Raw genomic sequence first — 6,000 nt, forward strand, 5'->3', positions numbered from 1 at the left:
TAAGAATAAATAAATACATACACTTAATTCCCAGCCATGGCACGGGAAGCCCTCAACAGATGTAAGGAATCGAGTGAAGCATCCAGACCAGCCATTTATAAAGCAAAGAACGAATGAAGAAGGAGTGGGCGTAACCAGAAAGACTCTGACCAGTACAGAAGATCCTCATAGACTATAATTCCTTTCCATAAAGATAGTTTTGACTTTTAGCAGCTGTACAACCATGGTTAATTGGGGGATTTTCAACTCAAAGAAAAGCCAAGAATTAGGGACGGATTGGTACTATCCTAAAGGTACAGATGCAGCACCAACCCTCCCAGGCTGCTGTTCTGTCCACTGGGGCAAAGCAGGTCAGCACTGCCCCATCTTTCTCCCTCTCAGGATCAATCGGCTGTCAGGCAAGAAGAAGTTGGGCAGACACTCTAGTTGGCGTACTTTTCCATAGGACAGGGAGAAGATTGGAAGGTGTGGGCAGCTGGAGAGGTCAGCCAGTCATTTGCATTGAGCGTCCGACTTATAAATATTTAACAAAGTAGAACAATCTAGGCCATATGGACAAGAAAATTCACTCTTCTCTGTTTGCTTCATAATGTATTTTATCACTTAGGTTTTCTTTTTTTCTTCTAAAGCAATTTCACCACATGCAGAAGAGAATTTTCACAGATGAGCTGATACCTATCCAATTTCTTGATTTTTGACACTACATAAATACAAATAAAAATGCTGCTACTCGCTGGTTTGTATGTGACCATGAACACACACACACACACACACACACACACACACACACTGTGTTTATTACAACATGACCCAGGGCTACTCGTGTCAAGGAGCTTGCGTGGAACTAATGGACAACTTGACATAACCATGCCCTCTCTTTGTGGAGCCCCTAGACTAACCCTGGCTTGATAAAGTTTCCGGTGACCCCAGAATTATCACCACTGATCCTGCAAGTGGCAGTTTGGGTCACCTTCCCTGAGGCAGAGAGACCTGTTGCTAATGGGGCTCTGCTCACCACAGCCACAAAGTTCCCTCCCAAAACACCTGTCAATTCACTGGGGACCTTTTTCCATTGACTGCTACTAACAACAAACACATAGCTGCCCTTATAAACCACACAACTGAAATCTACCTATTTTCCATGACACACCAGCCAGGAACTCGGTGCTCCAGTTACCATCTATTATCCTAGATAAGATCAGTAGCCATACCTACTGTTGAAGTATTTGTTTGTCTTATGAATGGGTGTCATAAAATTTAATTACACCACTTGTCCACAGCTGCTGAAAAATGAAGTCACGCCTTCACATGCATAGAGTATTAGCTATTCCAAAATTAAACAATGATGCAGGAATCTAAAGTAAACCACAGATTCATTCTTTTTTCCACCCATGACCTAGTCTTTCTCACTTAACTGGTTCTGGTTTTCTGCCTCCCCCTGCGTTTTCCTATTAGGTTTCTCTGTTGGTTTTTCCTGCTGTATGTCCTTATACACGTACTTCATCAAGGTAGTTACGAAGGCTGCTGGTAGCTCTGTTGGGATTTGTGCCATTTGTTGAAATCAGTCAGCTTATCTAGTTCAGTGGCATGCCACAAACACTAAGCCCACTCTTGTTCACAGAGGAGTTTGACTGTCTACCAGATGAAGTCTCATTTTGTTACCCCCACGCAGCATGGCAATCTCTACCTCTCCCCAAATCCAGGAACTGATCATAAGGTCCAGTTGTGATTTTGGGACGTTTCTCTCTTCCTTGTGGGGACCTCAGAGTGCGTAACATTTTCTGAGACCATGCGATATAGTGGACAGACATCAAAGCCAGTATCACTTGGCTGGGCCACCTAACTTTGTGTGACTCTGGACCTCTGGGTGTTTCTAAGCTTCATATTTTCATACTGGGAAATGAGGATCAAAATAACTCCCAATTAGAGTGCTTAAAAGATAAATAGAGTAGACAAAGCAGCCTTCACATAGGGATGCCCGAGAGCCACTGGGGTCCTGTGGTGTCTCTTCTCATCTTCACATAGGGATGCCCGAGAGCCACTGGGGTCCTGTGGTGTCCCTTCTCATCTTCACCCAGCCCTACCACCCTGACCGTGCACACCTATGTTCTCACACGCAAGACGTTTCTCATAATTTTCTCTAATATAATTTCTCAAATCTTTGTTCTAACATATACATCCATAATCTTAGCTTTGTAAGATTCACAGAAACCAGAAGCAGAAATGTGTGGTTGGTGGATAGGACCAATGTGGGGCTCAAGGTGGCAAAATGAGTCTGCTTTTTCTCGGCAAATATGGGGCTAAATAGCAAACCGGAACAAACTTCATGAGAAAAGAGTTCATAAATGTGTGTGAAGAACTTTAAAGCTGTTCAAGTTTTTTGAGACGATAATTTCTTCTCCAAAGATGCATTATATTTAGGAAATAAATCTTCAAAGGTTTGCATTCAAGATCTTTATTCTAGTATTATAGAAGTGAAAATTTGGAAACAATCAAAATACTATAACCATGGAATAAACAATAAGCAGTTACCAAAAATTATGTTTAACAATCTATAACGGCATTGAAGAATACATTTGATACAAAATTCTGAATACATCAGTAACTTTAAAAGCTATCTATATTAAAAGTCTTTTAAAAAGTCTATCTCCTATTATATAGGAGATAGACTTGGATCCGGAAATATACTTCTTAGTGTATGGATGCAGAGACCAAGGCTGAGGTGTGCACACCTCAATTCATAGCACCATTATTCAACCAAGAGATGGAAGCAGCTGAAGTCTCAGTTGGTGGATGAAACATATGAACTATAAATACAATAAAGCGTATTGTATATGAACATGGCAGAGTAGCCTCCAATCCTGGAAAGGAAGAAAATTCTGAAACGTTTTGCAAAGTGGATGAAATTAGGACACATTATGCTAAATGAACAGGCTAGTCATGAATTTACTATATTGCGATGCAGAATGGTCAAATTCATACTAAAGTAACAGTGATTGCCAAAGACTTGGAAGAAAAATGAAAAGGGAGCTAGCATGGGCACAGAGTTCAGTTGGGGAAGATAAAGTACCTCCAGAGACAGGTCATGGTTATAGCTGCACAGCAGTGTGCACAGTCTCCATACCCCAACACTCATGCTTCAGACAGGTTAAGACGATTTCTCTGTAGCTCCACCCCTACATGGTACTTCTAGGGTTACAGGTTTGTGTCAGGCGACATTTAAAAGATTAAGTTAAAATGAATAACTCAACTTAATCCAGGATAAAAGTAAGTACCACGAATCACCAGATGTTGGTTAGTTGCAAGATATCCTTTGTTACGCTGTTCACGCCCAGACAGAAAGACACACCATAACCCATCAGCATGCACACATGAACCATAAAATAAAGTTCAGCATTATATTTCCCTTGCTTATGGATGCCCTGGGGTCTTTTCAACAAGTTTGGCATGGTCAAAATCCTCAAAGGTCAGGTGGAGATTACTAGGGATGAACATGGTGCATTATCATACAGCAATGATGGTCGGACTGGTACCTTCATCAGACATTTGGATTCAGCCTTGACAGAGCTACTGTTGCTAAGTCTTTGGGTCCATAAAGAGAGCTGCAGATAGAGGCTTGTCCATGATGCTGAACAGTCCCCTGGTTACAACAAGGAAAGCCAAGGGTTGAAGGCACAACTACACGTTAAGCATATATTGCTTAGGACACACACATGCTAGACACTGCCTAATGGAAGAAGGTGAAGACGTTTGCAAGAAGCAATTCTCTGAGTACAGAGAGGACAGTGCAGGCTCAGACATGGAGATGTATAAAGGAGCTCACAAGGCTTCTAAAAGAGAATCCAGTCTACGGTATCCCCAGAGAGAAGTCAGCAAGAAGGGACGGGTCTTTCCCAAAAGTCCCTTGCTGGGAAAAATGATCAGGTACCACGAAAGAAGGCCGACTCTCTTAGACCTTGGCTGCAGCTGCTGAGAAGAGGGACCATCTCCTCCCTTCCTGCTTTCTTTTCTTCCAGACATGGTCTCACTATGGAACTCAGCCTAGATGACCTCAAACCCAAAGCGATCTTCCTGCCTCAACTGTCTTAAGTACTGGAAACACACCTCCAAATTCAGCTCTCAAACAATCATCTATAAAGATTTTTCACATAAAAACAAGTAAAGTACTGTCAACGAATATAAAAGAGGTTAAAATGTTAAATTGCATGTTGTTTATATTTTACGGCAATAAAAATAGATATTATATATACATATAGATAGATACATGAACATATATAATACAGTTTTGCAATTCATATACACATGAAACATTGAAAGGCTATAAGCCAGGGTTTCCAGGGACCTATGAAACCCAAATAGGGACGTTACAGTTTTACTTTGCTCTTTTGATTTTCCAATATTTTGCAATGTCTCTACTATAAGCCTATAATTCTACAGTCAAGGAAGAAAAGTGCTTCTTTAAACCATTAGTCCTCATTAATGGGCTGTTTCCTCTGGTGGAGGAGGCTGGTTAGCTGCTATGTATGAGGCTCATAATGGGGACTGGCTTCTTTTCAAGACCTACCTTCAGTTTTCACAAGGCAATTCCAGCCTTGCGGTCATCATAAAAGCCTCTCACTCACACGTGGGCACAATTGGAGAATACTTACAAGCTCCCTGAAACTCATATCTGGGTTTATGACTGTGGTAATGAGGGAGGCCTTCCTACAGTCCCGGGAGCTATGTTTGGCCTTTTGCTGGAGCCAGCAAACCTCAGTTACAGGCTGAGGCTTCCTGTCCTTGCAGCAGAATGCAGTCAGGAAATGGCCACAGCAGGAGCTGGCCATCACAATTCTACAGTCTGTCTATAGGTCAGTGATTCTGTCATTCTCTTTCTCCAAGCATTTGATCATTTATTCGTAGGTCGAGGGGCTTAATCTAAACTATGACCCCCGCCTCTGAAATCTGAGCTAGGACTCACCTCCTCCAGGGAGCCTTCCAAAAGGACTCCTCCAGATTCTGAGAGCCACTTTAGTCCAAGCATCTTTACAAAGTTACAGTAAAGACGTGCACCTAAATATCCTTTTAGCACCTCAACAGTACTCAGCAGACTGTGCTCCATCCCTTCATTCCTCCTGTCCTGTTTCCAGCAGGTAATTCCAATCATTTGTGATTCCATGGACCACGGGTGACTGAGCAGATCCTATGTGCACTGTGTGTATCGCTAAATCCGAGGAACTCTAAGCAAGGCTTCATTCTGGAAAGGGTCTACAGGGCACCGCCCGGTTTCCTCTGACTTCGGTTCATGTTTGGGTTCCCTGTGCTTTGCTCCTGCTTGACCTCCTGTTATGTTCCATCCTCAGCCAGATGGAACTCCAGAAACTTCCTTAGCATACCACGGCCTGTTGGGCAGAGGCTTTGTACACACAGTGGTTCTTCCTCCTGCAGGTGACAACTTGGTATTCTTCCAGACCCAGATCACATGGCAATAGCAGGCGTTAGTACACCACAACACTGCACATTCTTCTGTCTTCCCAGCAGTAACTGACTTTTATCTTTGCTCCTAACCAAAGTCCTGAACAGGTTTTGTAATTGTTCTTTTTGGTTTTGTTTGTGCCTGGTTTCCTATTCACATTTTAACAGTGGTTTTCTCCTTTCTGGTAGATTCTGTATACCTCCCTTTTCCTGAAAATATGACTCTGCCCAAGTAAGCCTTTGTTGGTGACCATAACTTACAGCTGGAAATCTTGGCTTCAAGCCAGCTCTCAGACCGCCATGCAAATGGAAAAGCAAGAGACAGCAATGCCAGGTAACAAAAGAAACAAAAATGAATTTACAAAAGCACAACCCCAGAAGATGAAGTCTGCAGCTGCCACAGAGAGTCCGAGAAAGCCTCAGAGTGCTGGTAGCATAGAGACTGTGTGCTATGGGTGCTGAGTGTGGACTCTGAAGTCTGCCTGTTTTTATTCAATGCCGATGTTGGCCGCAACTTAGATATGCCAATGGGAGCTCTGTTGAATG

This window comes from Arvicola amphibius, chromosome 14, assembly GCF_903992535.2.
Source record: "Arvicola amphibius chromosome 14, mArvAmp1.2, whole genome shotgun sequence".
Classification (NCBI taxonomy): domain Eukaryota; kingdom Metazoa; phylum Chordata; class Mammalia; order Rodentia; family Cricetidae; genus Arvicola; species Arvicola amphibius.